General features: G+C 42.5%; 1 long non-coding RNA gene across 9 annotated transcripts in view; it reads right to left on the bottom strand.

Moving 5' to 3' along the window:
• Positions 1-399: 399 nt before the first annotated feature.
• The window catches only part of LOC146185294 (uncharacterized), a 63,757-nt gene continuing 45,670 nt past the window's right edge, over positions 400-18,486 (bottom strand). For 3 of the 9 annotated variants that reach the window (XR_014707783.1, XR_014707782.1, XR_014707785.1), the window contains 4 exons: positions 14,579-14,652; positions 8,471-8,589; positions 2,374-2,394; positions 400-575 (listed from right to left, as the gene is read on the bottom strand). This is a non-coding gene — a long non-coding RNA (uncharacterized LOC146185294). The remainder of the gene's footprint in view (positions 576-2,373; positions 2,395-8,470; positions 8,590-14,578; positions 14,653-18,486) is intronic. The other 6 variants (XR_014707784.1, XR_014707780.1, XR_014707787.1 and 3 more) reach the window with 4 other exon arrangements.

Genomic DNA, 18,486 nt, shown 5'->3' with positions numbered 1-18,486 from the left:
TGAAACACATTTCGACGACTGTGCGCACCATTCCGGCTGTAATCATAGATAAAAAATTCATCTGGCACCGTGAGCTTTAAGCGTGACATGTCGCAATGCAACGTGTGATTTGTCTCAGTGCAGTCCAAGAAAAAAATTGCGCGGCTAGCACAAGTAAATCTGAAAGCTGCAGGGTTAGTGTATACCACATTTGTACCGCGGTGCAGTTAAAGGTGGCAGCTTCATTTCGAAGGCCCCGAAAATCCTCTCGAGTCCTGTGCAGAGCTCCAACACGTTCAAAGAACAACTTGCAGGCGCTCTGAATCTCCTGGCAATTTACTTCATAGTAAAGAACTGCTTGCCTGGCTTGCGTAAGTCTGCATCTTGCCAATTCCATTATCGAACTTCTGTTGTGTCCCAGTGGAATAACTTCAAGACAACACGTGGCTTACAGTGTCGATGTTTATTTGCAGGGTCATCTTGTAATCTTGTCGAGCGCTGTGATAATATTGCAGATAAATAAATTGAAAGAGGAGAAGCCCATTTCATGTGTTATGCAATGTCCCTGGCTCAGCAGAACTGAAAGGTATCTTCATCTGAAAAGAACACCAAGAACCTCTCTGCTGCACTGCGGTTCTCACGAGATTTATGTGCATCAGCGCTGTTTTTATAGGCAGCTTATTTCTAGAGCAGCAAACAGCTATTTGGAGGTGTTTTGTGAATCATCGGATAACTCAGTAGAAACGGGAACTAGAAGTCATGGTGTTAAAAAGTGTTAACCTTGAAGAGATCTTCTAGAAGGCTCTCATGTTGAGAGGAACGTAATTAAACAATCATTTTTTCCAGCTTTGTGAAATATCTATGTTCGGGAATTTGTGTTAAAGCTTGAATTTATGATACTAAGATCGCCATGTTTATAACAAAAAAAAAAAAACGAACTTTGGATGAACATGCGAGTAAAGTCAGGTTCCTCGGGTTGTTTTCCAGGTCTTCTGCACCTGTTCGAGATGCTCATTCATTCGGCCGGCGACGTGTAGTTCACACCAACAGTGAGACAAAAAATGATGAACTTGCGCTAACAGAGCGACACTTAACTTTCTATAACAATAAGAACACGAAGCACAGAAAAGTATTTACAAACGACAGGGAGGCGCAGCACGGTGGCCGGGATTGTGCGATTGGCTGCGCTTCCATCTGGAGATTTCTCGGCTTTCCATCTGAGCCGCTTTCTCCCACGTGCACGCCGAAACATTTGAACATGGACCATCGCCGTCTTATGCTCTTTACTACACGAGAATTACTGTTCTTTTTGTCCATCACAACAAAAAACTTATAAAATGCCACTGCCTTACGTCCACTAGCACCGAGTCCGCGTGCACAGTTTCTATTCATAGTCCCTTCTGGGCATACATGACAAATTCACGACAGATCACAGGTCTTGCCACACAAATTTCACAATCACCTTTCTCGTGCCCGGTAACTGTACTGCATGCAAACCTTTCGCGACTCGTGCCAGTTCCTGCACATATTAAACTTCGCAAACGTGCTGTCCGTGCAACCCTGCTTGATCCTTTTGTTCGTCCCTCGCCGTAAACAAGAACACACACGTCCATGCACAGGCTAACGGAGCCGCTCACGATCGCCGGCGTAACGCGGCTCAGGGTTGCCTGGGGGTTTCTTTTTATCCTGATCTCTGAAGCCAGGGAGGTGGGAAGTATTCTGTGGCCGGCCTAGTTTTGCATTTATGCTGCCTACTGAGCGCTCAAATAGCGCGGCCCGTTCGCTAGGTCGCAGTGCATCTCTAGGTTCCGATTGCAAGAGACTGCTAATTCCACGCGTATCTTTGGATCTGACCTTAGTACTTCCAAACGCTACCAAAACTGCTCCCGGGCAAACAACATTAGCGGCTGTGAACGTCTCATCGTTCATGCCAGCGATCTCATCACGCGTGATAGTGGTCACTAAATCATCGGCTGTGACGCCCAGTTCTTTAATTGCCATTAAAGGTTTTTCTGAAGCGATTTCCGGGAAGGATGGGCAGTAATTATTGTCCAGCAACGACACAAATGGTCTGACAAGCAGGCAGGTTTGTAATTAATGCTGGCAACCGCAATTTTTCCTGAAATACAACCAAATTTTAGAACTAGCGACCATAAGTTCCTTATATGATGAAAAACAATAAGTGTATTGTTGTCAAATGCTGGCATTAAATCTGAGCGCTCCTTGTCTTCAGAAATGAGTTTTCGTTCCCCACATGTAAAAGGCAATGTGCTATGCTAGACCGAACAAGTGTAAGGAAGATAATTCAAACACTTGCTCATGTACTGTTTCGCGCCACCATATTTAACATGAAAACGAAATAATAAAAAGTATATAGCCCAGATTTCTTCTTACCTCGTACGCTGCACAGACGCGCTGTAGAGAGGAAGAAAACAAAAATGCAAAATCTCGGCATACTGAATTGTTTAATATATTAAACATTGATCATGGAGGTTCCGCAGTAAACGTAAACTTGAAACCAAAATTAAATAGTAGCAAAAACAAAAATATTTTTGCACGCCAGTTTACCAGCAGCCATCTATCAAATGAATTGATTAGCTCAAATTTTCAAGTAGATAATACTGTATGTGTTTTTTTTCGGTTTTCCATGCATCGGAAAAGAATGAGAAAAATACAAGAAAAAGCGTTTTCAATTTTAACCCTCTCATATATACTTAGAAATGCTTGGGTCACATTGGCGAAGGTGTAAAGTGCGTTGCACATGGATTTATATCGATCTGGGAGTCAATGTGCCAAAAAAATAAAATGTGACCTACAAAAATTTTTAAAAACACCTATTTGTTTAGGCATTGTGCAGGCAAGGCCGAGTGACAAGGTTAAGGGGCACTCTACTTGTTGCGAGAACATTGTGTAAGCTCCAGTAGCCAATATACCGAACCCGGCTTGTCCCCTTGTTCTAGAGAATAACGGCGCGGTGGCGACCAGCAGACCTGAAAAACAACTGACAAATTTAGCAGCCAATGAACGTATAGCAAATGGAGTGCGTCTCAAATGATTAGGTGAGGTTCAAGATATCATGTACCACTTATGCATTTTGGTAAAAATATCAATGCCAAATTCGTCTTCCTTTCAGTGGTTATTAAGATAATTGTGTAATGAATTAGAACGTTAAACACTTGATTGTGCGTTTTCCGTACTAGTGCATGAAATGATAACATATTTTTGTAGATACAAGGCGCAGGAATAGACAAAACGAACACGAAATGGACACGGACACAGCGCTACTTCAGCTGGTGATTTATTGCACGATCTCGCCTTTTATAGCAACGTGCAAAGATCGGAGCAGACAAGAAATAAAAGAAAAGCAGTTAGCGTAACTCTGTGACGATAACCTTGCTACTAGTCATAAAATACACCTAGCCCAATAGCCGATTCTTCAGATAACACCTTCCCCAACATAAATCCTCATTTATTATTTCCTCGCTTTGTGCACAAAACAAAATGAAACTGTTAATCATTTTTTTATTATCTGGAGCCCTTTTCTCTACTCATGGGGTTAAAGTAAAGGATACCAGAGTAAACTAGTCTACCTTTATTACACGCAAAAATAAATTTAGCAGATGTATCTCGTTTTCATGTTTATTTTTCTAGCCCACCGCGGTGGTACTGTGTTTAGGGCGCTCAATATCTGCGAACAAGAATGCGTGATCGATTACCGGTCGCTGAGGCCGCTTTTCAATGGAGGCGAAAACCAAGGCGTCCGTGTGCAGTGCGATGGCAGTGCAAGTTAAAGAGCCCCAGGTGGCTGAAATTGTCGTAGTCCTCCACCTGTCGGCTTCAACTTCAATTAACGAATGTTAGATTACTGTGTAGTTAGTTACTATCCTCTTAGGTTGGTGTAAGTTCGATCCTATTGGCTGCCAGTACGCGTCCCGATCATTATCGTATTGTGGTTCTCGTTTGTGCTCGCACGTGTCAGAATGCACCGGGAAATCGGCCCTTTGTTAAGCGGTTTGTACATTCATTTTTCAATACACCTCCTACCATTGTTATTCGAACATTAACCAAGACACAAACGAAAGAGAGATGATTCTTCGAAATCATCAACACTTTCGCGGTGCGCAGAGCTATAAATATAAAAATAACTTTATTGGTTGATGGAGTCTCAATAAAACAACGCGCCCTTACGTTCGATTTAGAGCGGTTTATGTTTGGCCTAAGATCATTCAGCACAAACTAAATCAATAAACTCAAAAATCACTTTAACGGACAGAATACAGCGTACAGTGCAGTTTTGTTGCCCTTAAAAGGTCAGTCGTTATAGAACAGTCCGGAGAGATCAGAATGGCAGCATACGCACTTTTAGTGCAAGCAAATGAAAACAAATTGAAGGGGTCATGTCATTTTCATGTTGATTCGTTCCTACTAATCCTTACCCCCTCTCGGTATTTCGCACATAACTCGCGTCAGTAAATTCCCACATGACCAGCGAAAAGAAAAACAAACGTGAGAACCACAGACAGTCTTCTTCACAACACTTCATTGAAGGGCGCCCCATCCTCAAATCTTGCTCTGCATTACAGGAACTGTCCGCTTAACAACCAACTGAATTGTTCTAAAAATTCATGTGTTCCCCTTTTTAATGAAACAAAAATTTTGTACAAACACAAAGATAAACTAACAAGGGATATCAGTGAAGCCTTTCATATTCATAAAAATCATGACTCCTGTGTAAGCACCCCTTCTGTATCTGTTCATGACTGTGATCTAATCTATCTTGATTCAAAAGACTGAGGTATCTGTTTGGCGATTGGTGTCGCACATGCGTTATTGGTTGTGAAAAGAGTATATTTTGCGTGTTTCTTTCTAATAAACTGCAGTTGATAGTCAGCGCAGGTGTTGTCTTCTTCCTTGTCCTTCGTCTCCGCGCTGTTATTCCTTAAAAGTTTGTTCCAACTAGTTCAACTTTCCGTGTTATTGTGTTTTTGAGAAAGCAATCACAAATTCTCTTTTGCATAAAAAAATACAGGTCTCAACTATGCATCATTCGCCGTGGGTTGTGTAGGTTGGCCTTAGTGCACTGTTTATGCCTTTATACTTTGTATTGTTAACAGCATTACCAACGTAAATTACGCATGGCTTCGTGAATATGCAGTTTATTCATAGAACCCAACAATCTGCAAATCTCAGGGACTGTCGTCAGCCAGATACACGAATAAACGACGGTCTAAAAATTCTCTTTCCTATTAATATTTACCCTAAGAACTCATCTAAAAATCCCGTTTTTGTGTCTAGCTTATGGACTTATTTTCTAAAGAATAGCTACCGCTGTGTGGGAGCCGCTGCCTCTAAAAATAAAAGAAAAACAATGGCAGGGCTTTGAAGCACTTACACCGAGTAGGACGTGCGAAAGCTTTTGCACCGATGGAAGTTGGTGGAGACGACGGTATGGAATGCACAGGCGAGAGTGTGTTGCAGTCTGCATGCGGATATATCCGCGTTTTCGCATACAGCGAGATGTAGTGCTTCTTATCCACAAAATATTCATGGCTTCAAATCCGCTCCACTAAAAAGCTTTTTTTTAAGTGTGAAAACACAGCAAGCGGACATGAAATGGCTAGACGATTTTGCCAGGCTCGATCTAAGTTCTAACCTGGTTAGTCCCACAATAGTAAAAATGAGCTTCCGCAAACTGTTGGACGAAGATGAAGAAACACATAGGACGATAGGTAAACACATGTCAATCGTCGTACGTGTGCGTTCTATGTCTTCGTCCAAGTGTTTAGGCTAAATTCACATTTTTTTTTACGTTTAATGTAAAGACCCAACTAGCCCAACAACCCGCACTTTTGCACTGTGGTCAGATCATGGCATGTGAAAGGGCTATTAGAATTACTCGCTTCGGAGTGCATGCACAGTGAATTCACAATTTGGCGGCCCAATCAGAAGTTAGGCACTGGAAAGATCGTTGCGCGGCTTTCACGATTGCAAGTGTGCACCAATAAATGGCTTAAAAAATCAGTTGAATCATTTCCTAAGTTGGCTAAGCTAATAGAGCGCATTTCTTAGTCTCAGCATTAAAATACCTCACTACAGCTCAATCAAAACATGGAGGATTTTTATTTAATGAATAGAACCAAAAAGCTATACTATACAGAGAGAAAGCTAAGCTTGTATTGAACTGTAAAAATGGTGTTTAACTTACAGTTTGTTAGCGAGGAACAGGCAGAAACTATCATACGTATTACCTCTTGGTCTACCCTTAACGAAGTTATATACCTCCGAGGCGAACTAGCGTAATGATGGAGAGCAGATGCTGTCTCGCATATAACTATTTTCGTTAACCTGGACTTCTCTTCGCTCCCACTGACAGATTAAGGCGTCGAGCGTTATAGCCTTGCAATCACCGTACTTGGCGAATGTTAAGGCCGTGTTCGTTACTGAAATCCACGCTGGCTGGCCAGTCCACTTTCGAAGTACATATAATTTGCGGAGAGGAAAGGGGAGCGGGAGGGTGTTCACGTGAAACCGGCTTTATTCGTTACGCAGGTCATTTCCTTCATACAATACTTTCGTAAGCCTGGATGCTTCAGTGAATGCAGGAGCATTTGGATCTATATCGCCTGTGGTGGATGGAGTTCGAGGCCAACAAACCATGACGCTGGTTACGAAAGCATAAAATGCGCGCATTTCAAGGTAGAGCTCTTGAGCGCTTGATGCTCTGCACACGACGCGGCTCAGGTCATCCATCATAGGCTTGTTGTCGAGATATCTGTCGTCAGCGCTTTCAGCAAGGAGGTGTCTTTACCCGCCGTTACGTAATACGCAACGAGTACACTGCACTCAGCCACAGTTGCGCCATTTCACTGCGAAGTAACCTCCATGCGGATCAGAAAAATGAATAATGAATGATGAAATGAACGACGACTTACAGCGGACGTCTTTCCTTTGTGATTTGCACACTTTATCGAATAAATTATATGGTGTTTTTTTTTTTTCGGAGTGAATTTTTTTTAATGACTAAATTTTATGTACTGTCTTTGTCCAGCACACCATTTTTTGCACATCGCATTGTTCGCCTGTGGGATATCAGTACCGGCTTTGTTTAAACTTTTTCTTACTTCATTCTATCCAATATTCGTGCTTTTCACTCTAATGATGACCAGCTTTCTTTGCACTCGCACTTCCAACATTCTCGTCACAAAAAGTTAAGCTTGAATTTTTGGAAAAAATGTTGGCCACTTGTGGCACATATGATTGGCGAACAAGAGATGTGTTTTGGGGTTGTGTAAACTAAAAAAGCCACTTCCTAAATAGACTGTTTTTCAAGAAACAATCTCTGAAGCATGGGTGACAACTTATTAAGCCTGAACTTCAACAATCCTGCCTTAGTAAACTAAATGAAGAAAGCAGTTTCCTTCATTTTTTTTTTGTACGAAAAGAGTTACATCCTGTTGAAGACATATTGTGATGTCATAATTCACTCATTCTTTCTATCTACGCGCTAGAAGCCTCACAGTTAGCGAGCGCAGACGTCAGCGAAAGCTACAATAATCCCTGCGGCTCTAACTGAGGCATTTTGCTCAGCAATGCACAATGAGCGATATTTTCAAACATTTATGCCATCTCATTCCTATTATTCTAGGCAAGATATACACAGTATGCGTAAGGACTTGGTGAAAACGTATTGAAAAAGTAGGAAACTCAGAATGTGCAATTGCATTCTTCCCGCCCTAACAGTCAACAACATTTGCACATGCCAACTATTGCGAGTTGATAGCCTGAAGCCGTTGAAGTTTACAGGTTGCCCGTATTGCTGACCAGTATGTGCGGTCTTTGTGCTAAGATTGCCAAGCAATGTAGACCGCACTTGCGTGCAGTGGATACGTATAAAATTTCGGTTTTGGTGGCCTGTCTGGCTGACAACTCAGTTGCAATATCAACTTAACGTATTTCGATATACGCAGCGTGGTTTAAAAAAGAAGCACAGAAATACTTGTTCTAAAAGCATGCAGCGTTTATTTGAAATTTGTACTACTTTTGCGACGTCATAGGGGAAAGCGAGAGCTAACTATTAAGTCTTTCTAAAACATGCAGACCATGCGGTTTACTGCAGCATCAAGAAGTAGAATTAGTGTAGCAAATCAGAGGTCAAAATATTCAATAGGGATAACAATGCACCCCACATTCGCGTGTTCTTAGGACCCATTCATACCTGCGAGTCGCAAATAGGGGAGATTGGCTGTCGCAAGCGTCCAGAGGGCGGCTCAGAATGAGAGACTTGCATGAGTGACCCTCGGGTCGTATTCCTGAAGTAGGTTCGTTCAGAACGAGACTTGTCAATTTTGAGAGTTCCCCAGCAATGAGAAGCCGGATGTAAAACTAACATATTATAATGCTACTGGCGAAGACGAGGTATTGTGTGGCAGAAGAGAAGAAAGAGGAAAAAGGAATGAAGAAGCGGTGGTGATTTGGAGATAGTAGGCCTCACCTTGTGCTGCTCCTATCTGCATTGTAGATAAGCACCCCTTTAAAATTTCATCGTACCAATATGGTCACTTCAGCTGCACCACTGATTTGGCAGTGGTTTGGGACCAGCAATCCCGAAGCCTGAAAATCGAGAAACATGCGACTGGCCGGTGACTGTTTCTTTTCGGTCAATGTAGCCATTTCAGACAGCCGACTTTAGACTAAAAGCGTCGCACAAAATCTGCGAGTCGCAAGTGTAAACGGCCCTTCGTTCGTCGTGCAAAACAATCTACGATTACTGATAAGAAATGGGAAGAAATTTCTCAAATGCTGCGAATAGCTTCTTCTTAGCACATAAAGAACTTGATTGCATAACCTACTCAATGCGCAGAAAGATACTGATAAGAAGAAGCGTCATGAGTAAAAAAATTAAAAAAAGCAAAAGCAACAAAACCAATGGCAGCTGAAAAGATGCATGCAATCTGAACAAGAAACTACGGGATCGCGAATTGGGAAATGTAACAAATAAAAAAAAACCAAGTGAGTGCTCTCTATCCCCCGAATTCGGAAAAATTGAGTGGCAGTTCCGCACAGCCATCGTTTCTGCATTATTTCTTTCGACACATGTACATCTTTTTTTCTTCTACTTGAAGGCTTGGATTTGGAGTTTCAACCGCGCGTTCCATTTTTCATGTGCTTTTTTCTCTCTGAGTTCGCACGCAAAACGAGTGACAGATTTGACAGCCGGCTTTTTAATAATACGCCCTAAAATGTCACTTGTGACAAAGAAGGCAATCTATTCGGTTGATTTAACCGCAATGAATCAATCGTAGTTTTTTTTCTCAACATTTTTGGCTGGAGCGCGGTGTCAAAACCAGTGTTCGATTGCACTTGCGAGCAGGTTACTCAACTTCAAAAATACGCATATAAAGGAAGTCCTGCAAGCAATAGCCAAGCACTCATTCCTCGCCTCCACCGATCCATTATACAGGGCTGAAATCTCCAGCTTCATTTACGCCCTGCAGTGGCAGTTCTTAGGGGCTTATAGATCACTTTATTGTCTACCCAACTCACTCAACCTTCTGTATTACGCAACCTTCTGCATTCTTTTCTTTTCGAATTCCAGCTTGAAGAAAATGAAATTGAGATGAAAAAGCAATTGTAACATATAGCTATTTGGACATCAACAAAAAACATCCATCATCATTTCTCAACGATAATGTATACTACACATCAGCCTAGGCCGAACTGGTGACCAACTAAAGTTTCTAATAAAGAAATGAAATTTGAGGACGATTACGATACTTCCTAACGCAGAAATTGTGCGCAGTTGTTCAGGCGTTTTTGCTATATTGTGAGGCAGAGAATTGAAGGGTACTTATATGAATGTCTCGGCAGTTACAAGCACTCGATTTTTATCAGGAGGCAAACATAATTTTTGACATCAGAAATTATTTTTAGCTCGTGGCTCTCTTTCACTTGGTTGCACCGGCAACGGCACAAATGGCGACGCTGCGCAACCGCCAAAAAAAACATGGTAACAATCATGACCGAATGAGTTCCACTTTAAATGTACTATCTCGTTCAACAGTTTCAACAGAACATTTCTAGAGTAAATGGTCATACGGCTGAAAATGGCCCCAGTTTTTCTGAGGATATTTCCCGGCTCGCCTGCATAAGTCTTGAGTAAAAGCAAATTTTTACGGCAGTTGCTTTATTCTTTCTTAAGAATTTGCTACCTTTTGCTGGCATTTCTGAAATAAAAAACGAGGCTTTCGCAATAAACCATCAGAGTAAACGTCGCACAGATAGCTTAGGTTCACTTTTAACACCAAATCAAATCAAATATTGTTGTCCTAGAAACGAATACATACTCGAGCTAAAAAACACTTATACGGATTCACGAAAGTCTCGAAATCTATAAAATTAAAAATTAACGTCGAACCGTATGAAATAATAGACTTCGTTATCGATGCTGCAGGAAATGTGAAAACTTTAAACGAAGTATAACTGGACAACACATAACGGAATGAAACGCAGAAATTGTTTATTATTAAGAAGAATGAAATAATTCTTCTCAGTAATAAACATTTTCTGCTCTTCATTCTCATCTGCGTCGTTCGTCCACATCTATCCGGAACCCAACTTCAGGAGAGTGCAACAGTAAAAATGTTGGGTTTAACAATTCATGAGTGAGGAACGGAAACCGCATGGCTGCCTCGCCATAAATAACAGGCGTTACAGACTATGAGTCTGATCGGACGCATTGCTCAAAATTGGGCGGTGTCCGCTCAGAGGTTGCACGATAGTTGGTGCGGGTAGTTGTGCAACCGCGCCTTGTTTACCAAGCCGAATTTCAACATTTGACAAGTACCCAATGGGTCGCCTTGAAGCTATAAATCGAAAGGCAATGAGAGTTCTCACCAGTCTTCCTTGCATCACACCAACCATGGCGCTCCAAGAAATCGCACAGCTGAACACAATAGATCAATTGGTGCGGGAACGACATGATGCCCGCAGGCTTATGGCCCACCTCTTTCATGCAACGTGCGCTCTCAGGGCTTATGCTTCGTCGCATTCAATTCTATCACTACCACTGCCAGTTTTTCCTCCTCGGAGTTTTGTACAGCCTTGTCCACTTCTAGCTATAACACATTCACTGCTTTCAAAGCGTCATTGCATCCACCCGGCCCCGCATAGAGCTTAGTGGCAGGCCACGTGAAGCAACACGCCCGGGTCCTGTGCTTGCATCGCTTTGCATCTATATGTGCCTGCTTAGGGCGCAATGTTGCTTTAAAAGCAATGACTGTGTTATAGATAGAAGTGAATGACCCTGTGCATCTGAATGATAACAAGCCAACTGATTTAGTAGGACCAAAAACACAGGTATGGGCATCGTCGCTTATGGAACAAGACGCCCGCTTGCCACAAGGTTCCCTCGTAATTTGCGTCGACGTAAGCATCCAGACCTGCGAAGTGACAACTGCAGTTCACTGCCTTTGCAAGTCTGCCCTAAATAAGACATCAATTTTTCAATTACCGGAACCTCGCATCTTAGTTTTGTGCGAAGCTGCTAACAGGCGCTTCGCTCTGTGATCGCAATTCCCATGCTTCCCAAGTCCCGTATTGTTATACGCACTGAAGCCCTACAGGTGACAAAACTACTTAGACGCGTCAGTAGCAGCAAACAAATCTGCCAAAACATACACAGTCTAGCGGCACGCATACTGCAGCCAATTCGAATGGAATGGATTCCGCATGACCTAAGTTCTCGAAGCCATGCGGATTCCGCAACCCGCCTTACCACTTCAACCTCGTCCTGTCCAAATCTCCTAAGATGGGATAATGCTATCCTCCTTTTAACGAGAAAGGAGCAACTCCGATGCCGTACATGTGCTCTCATACCTCTTTTGCGGTAATCCTCCCCCGCGGTCTAATCCGTTCAAAGAAGGAGGCGCTTCGCAGGATTCGAGTTGGGGTAGCCCTAACACCTGCAGTGACTTGAAAGTGGCCTAAGTTTCGAGATTTCTATCCCCTCCCTGTGTGCACCGCCTGCAAGTCCCGAGATACACAAGCCGACATTCGTCACCTACTGCGGGAATGTCCAGTGCTGAAGCCGACACGGATCCGGCACCTGGTGGCAGCTGGCCTCTCCCCCCTTCTAGACTTCATTACACCAGCCAACATTTTTTTAATTTATTCTTTTTTTTTTTCATTTTATCTTTTTTTTTCCTTCATCCTTCATAACATTCCTCTTATGCCCCGAGGCAATGAGCATCGCAAAAGGATAAATAATTAGAATAATTCATGTTATATTAATATTAATAAAAGAATCTGTAATAAAAATCCCGTGCAATGACGCAAAAGTTTGTAAAGACATCAACACTAATTATTTATATTTAACAGCAAATATCAGCCATCATGCCACTGTTCTTGAGATTTAACCAGGTAGGTCAAGTCTCGAAATAATGGTAAATTTAAGTTTGCATACCTAAAAGCCGCAACCCAATCCGTGGTAAAAACTTCCTAAGCTTTGCGATCCTCACTCTCACACAGTTACGTTTGCCCAATATTCGTAATGTCATATCATTCAAGAATTCCTTCAGCTTGAGTAACATTATCGAAATTAGTATACTGACGGTGAAACAGCCGCCAGCTAATATGGCGGGTTGTTGTGTAATTGCCAGCCTAAAAACTGTTGGCGTGTGGTTGCTTAATGGGTTTGGACATCGGTTCCTCGCTGCTCTGCAGAATGTGAAGGTGCCACGCCTTTTGCACCGTCAATGCGTCATTCTTGTGGAATGTATTTCATTTGCTTCCGTTTCCATTTCATTTGGAATAATCCCCGCGTTTTCTTTGCTGCTGTGTGGGGACAACACCTTGGTTCGCCAACAGCAAAAAGAGGCAGGTTGCTTCCATTAAAAGAAATCTAATATTGTGTCCTGCAATCTTTTACATGCATGTATGTGCTAATATGCAATAGAAGTGAGGCATTTTCTAAATATTGTTTCATGTAAAAATTTCTTTTTTTTTCCAAGCGCTACTGTTCATGCTGTTCGAACGGTATTAAAGCGTTTAAAAGGCACAGTTCAGGAATGGGAGGTGTTCACGTGTTTTCACCACTAACATGCATTGGCATCGATTAGCCTCTTACCCGGTCAAACGTGGTCGGAAATTATTTGTGAGTTGCACAGCCCTTGCACAACCTGTTGACTTACGGGCACTACTTCGAGACGCCCCAAGAGTCATCGTTCTGCGCATTGCTCGCCTTACCAATTGCTTCGAGCACGAGAAAGAGCGATGTACTATTATGCAGGCCGAGCCGGCTTATTCATCTGCTTAATTTAATTATTTTGATTACGTGATGTCGCGAAAGAGCAGCTCCTGTACAAGATTTCTCATATTAAGTACTGCCCGCATTGTGCAAAGCATTTGTTTATTTTTATAGCTGCAGCGAGTTTTCTAGCTTTTATCACGACGAAACCTTTGCAAATATCACCGTCAGAAATACATCATAACCTGACGGCGCGCAGTTACAAAACTGATGCTACTAAACTGAGGCAGAAAGAAAACGTATCTACGGAGGCAAGTAAGCAATTTTCTTAAGAATCGGCGTGTGGACAGCTCATAGCTTGCCTGCATGCACACTTAAAACTGTCATGTAGTTTTAGTAACTTTCTCCATGAGTAATTCCTTTATAATAAATGTAGAATGAGCATTCAGGGCCTTGCTAATGCCACCATGTTATGAAAACCAGTGCCCTGCGCTGTAATTCGCGCGGCATTCACTGATGCCGTTAATGATCAATGTGTCGCAGATTTTTCAGGCGGCATTTGTATTGGCGAAATTTATATATTTGCGACTTAAAGGGGCCAAAAAAATCTCATACCACCTATATCTTCACGTGGTAGTGACAAGGCCGAAGTCACAAAAGAAACGACAGGGGTAATAACACTGAAATCAACTCTTTATTTGGGCTGGCTTGCGCTTGCAAAAGAACTGAGCAACTCGGAGGCGGTGATAGCAGTAAATGCGCTCGTCGGTTGTCGAACAAAGAATGCCCACTGCACTCGTCAAGACTCAATTTAAAGGCGACGAAGAAACAACTAGATAAAGCCGCAGACTATGACTAGCATAACCTGGAACATTGTAGAAACACACGTCAGTGGTCGGAATCTTCGAGATACCTCTCGGCGCACCTTGCACGACAAGGAAAATGATAAAGCTGCGTATCGTGACAACGAGCGTGAACAAAGAATTACAGGGTTTATCCGTGCGCAATAATAAGAGCGATAAGAACGCTTTTCAGCGGCAGTTAAAAAAGAACAAATAAAGATTAGAATGATTCACTACAATATTTTAAGGCGAAAGCCTTTAATCGCACATCGTTGTCGTCAGCAAAAGTGTCAATTGGATGATGTGGGGATGACATCATAGAGATCTCGACCAATCACAGGGCACTATCGTTTGGCAGGCACTGCCAACTCGGGCCTCTCCTTTCATATGAGAAGATGATATCAGCATCAGCCTGCCAAGACCCTTGCATTCACGTTATACCTAGGCGACGCAGACACGCTCATACGGCTTGGTTAAAGCGGGCCTTTACTTTATATGTTGTCTTGTAGCTTACGTTATCGATCGTACCGGTTCAGACGTCCGTGGGGCGCCTTTCATTTGTCCCTTCCTCGAACGCAACATCACAGCCTGTAGAAGCAGATGAGGTAAAACCATGAATCAGCGAAGTTTCGAACAAAGGCTTTCGCCTTATCGCACTTTAATGATCCAAAGGGCCACACAAATTTCTTTTCTGAATTGTGGTCTTTTACGTTTCTTTTCTATCTGAAGGTTCCCTTTGCTACATTACTTATGCCCGCTTCCCTGGCAGTACTGAATTTGCCGCTTATTTGGTTTCTCATTGAAACAAACCAAATTTCAACTGTGCCATGTGCATTAAATCATTACAGTTTGTGCTATTCACTTAAACCCGTCGAGAAAATAGTGCATGTGTACTGTATAGCGAGCTAATTAATTTTTGTTTTGAATACTTATTCACAGCCATTTTATCTATAATTATTGCTCGCGTCACTTTAAAAGAACTTATTAGTCGCTTGAGCACTCAGTGCCACCTCCTATTCGGGATTAATGACATCAAAGAGCAGTGTGGTATAATGCAAAGATTCCAGGGCTTCTTGACCACCATCGTTTCCAAATGCATGGCAGTCTCTACAATGCAGGTATTACCTAAAATTCCAGAAATATATTCTGTGCTAAAAGAAAACGCAGTTGAACACGACTGTAATTCGGCTGTACTGACGCCACGGTCGAGAGTATAAATCCAGGCATGTGCAAACCTATTCGAATAGAGGAAATATGAAAACAAAGGACCGATTTAAGCTCAAAGGCTTAAAAGTATGTAAACGACCGGGGCCTTATAGGTTCTGCCTTAAACTATGGTGAGCAAAAAGGCTCTGCATCTATGCCCGGAATGCGGAAAGCCACGCTCTCTCTATCTCTAGCTACTTAGCACACTTGCAAAGGCTTACTTTGACCAAGATTCTCATGTTAATGACTAAGCAAAGGGAATTCCTTGATGCAACCAGCAGTCGCCACTCTCCAAACTACTACGGATGTCGTTCTCCCTCTACTCCAACGGCCAACAAGGCTCGGAGGTGGCTTGCAAGAAACAGCACGCATAATGGCGTGCACAGCCGTGCAGCCGCATGCACGTGGTCTTCGCACACTCAAGGAAGAGCGCCATGGAATGGGAGGTTTGGTTCGGTTTATGGGGTTAACATCCCAAAGAAACTCAGATTATTAGAGAGGCCGTTGTCGAGGGCTCCGCAAATTAAGAATACCTGCGGTTCTAAACATGCGCTGACAATGTACAGCCAAGGCCGGATTATCCAGGGTGCAAAGGGTTAAATTAAACCGGGCCCACCTTTCTCAGGGGCACCCCGAGAGCTGAAAAAAAAAAATGACAGACTTCGAAGGTCGGTCCAAAAAATGGTCAAATTATCATCTTCGTTATTTTCTATGGTTAAAATTACGGCTTAGGTATTGCAATGTCAAATGCTTCAAGGGCTGCAAAGCTAGCCTCATATTTTGCCAGTCAAAATACAAAACTTTGTGAAATGAACGGCGGCGCGACAAGGACACTAAAAAGAAAGGGACACCACTTGAGCCTGTTAGTGTCCTTGTTGCGCCGCCGCTCATTTCATAATTCACCAACTCATTCCTCAGGCCATTATTCTACAAAACTTTGTGCTCTCCCAAACGGCTAAAAAAAGAGAAACGAAACAGTCTTAGGTGATTTTAGCAGGTTTAAGTTAGGTTCATCTGGTCTCTGTTGGTACTAAACAAGCATTAACTGGTTTCAGATGCCTGCCAGCTGGAAGTAAACTGGTCCCACTTGGTGGTAGTCAAGTGGAATCAACGATGCCTAGCTGGCTTTCAGTTGGGAGTCGGCTCATACCAGCTGGTAAACCAACTGACCTCTATCATTAATGTTGTTCTTGTCAGTTGTGAGGTTTGAGCGTAAGTAGTGAAAGCTGTGACGAAAGCAATAAATTATTGGTTAGAGACTATGATTTCCCATAGCTGACAGCCGCGTCAGGGATTTGTAGTTGCGGTGAGTAGAGACGCGAGATTCTCATGTAGCTCAACGTTGAAGATCTCACCAAGAGTATTTCCCAGTAAAAGGCTCGAAAACGCTGATATAACTGCAAATGCCTATATTTACTTGCTTAAAGGTGGAATGAAAAAACAAATCCGACATTCTATTTCAATACACACCCAATTTAAATTTTAATTCATGCGAAATATTTAAACACATTTTCTTCGTTGCGTAAACCTGTAATGTTTCTTCAAAGAAAAAAGGCTTTCTTGTAGACGCGATACTACGGCGTAAGTTATTGCCTTATTCAGAATCTGCATGGGGAGGCGGCAGAGGTACAATTAACACTGTCCTAAAACTTATTAAAGCGTAAATTAAATTTCCACCCTATTTTGAGTGCGTACCGTATCTTTACCGACCACCATCTACGGTGGAAGCCGTTTCTCGGTGGAATGAGCTGCATAGGATACCTTGTAAAATGTAAATTTATTTTGTAAATTGAAAGTGCCATATATGCAAAAGTACTGCCTTCTGTTTTAAAAGTAGAAGTTATGTGCATATTCATATGCACTGGCTTTGTAAACGTGCACAGTCTCTATAAGTGCAAATATATATTACAGATTACTAGAACGTGCTAAAACCTTAGTTTTAGGCCAGTTCAGTAGCGATCTCATTTTATACAGGCGATACCATTTCAATAGCTTTAGCTCTCTGCATTAGGACAGAGTAATTTGGAGTAATAAACATTTTTTTCTGAACTCTACGTCACCATAGAGAGCATAATATTTCAGTTTCTGTATAAACACTACCTTCTACGAGCTTCAATTCGTCCTGCTGGATAAATTCACAAAACTATTAGATGACAGGTAGATTACTTACGGTGCGATTTTTCGAACAGCTTATAGACAAGACCCATCTCTACTTCGTCTGTGCAAACACGCACCCTATCGTCCTGCGCTATTGAAAAAGCCAAGAAGATATCTACTCGATAAATTTATTTTTCATAAGTTCGCATTCCTATTTTTGAACGAGTATGTGTGTGTTTTGCAATGTTCTAGATGCTGGGCTGTTTTTGTTCTCTACGGGAAGGTATATGCTCAGACGATGTACATAAGCAGTCCGCAGATTCTTCGAGCAAATATGGTGTGTGTTCTCTGTAGGAAATTCGAAAGCAAGTCAAGTCTTAAGCATGACAGCAGGGTCGACAATATAGGGTAGGAGAGAGGGGGGGGGGGAGGATTAATAGGGGCCGTCTAATTTCTTTATTTTAAATCAGGCTTTCGTCACAGTTAATCCGGCCCTGCGTACAGCACGCGGCCAGCTTGCTTTTTCGTGTCCATCAAAAAGCTGTCACCGCGGATTCGATCCCACATTTTTGGGCACAGCAGTCGATCGAGAATCCTAAGCACTGCACCACTGCGGCAGTGCAGGATTGGGAGAGAATTGGTGAGCACGAACGTCAGCTAATGCCATAAACAGGTCTCGCAGGTTTCAGAGCACTTTGCACACGTCGGCCGACGGAGGTCCTTGAAAACATCTGCTCTCCACTGACGATGCGACAACTTTAGATATTTAAAATTAGTTAATTCACGCAAATGATAACTGAAATTGTGGCCGCCACTGTGACTTAGTAATAATGGCATTTCTGCAGCTGAGCAAGACAACACAGGTTCCATCCCGATCGCGGCGTCTACATTTCGACGGAGGCGGATCGCAAGGTTTCTTTGTACTGTTTAATGTGAACACAGGCTTTAGAATTACGAGGGGTCGAAATGATCCGGAATTCTTCATTACGGTGTCACTCATACAAATAATAGGCTCGGAATGTTTTACCACCATATTTAAATTATGCTTTTCGCTTATATATTTCTTGTTTTTGTAAACTGCTGCATGCGTGCGAAGTGACGCATCACGCGGCTATGCAT

The sequence above is a fragment of the Amblyomma maculatum genome, chromosome 6, assembly GCF_055883805.1.
Source record: "Amblyomma maculatum isolate TAMU_Amacu chromosome 6, ASM5588380v1, whole genome shotgun sequence".
In the NCBI taxonomy this organism is placed as follows: Eukaryota; Metazoa; Arthropoda; class Arachnida; order Ixodida; family Ixodidae; genus Amblyomma; species Amblyomma maculatum.
Note: the sequence above shows the minus strand (reverse complement) of the source record. Positions and strands in the feature narration are given on the sequence as shown.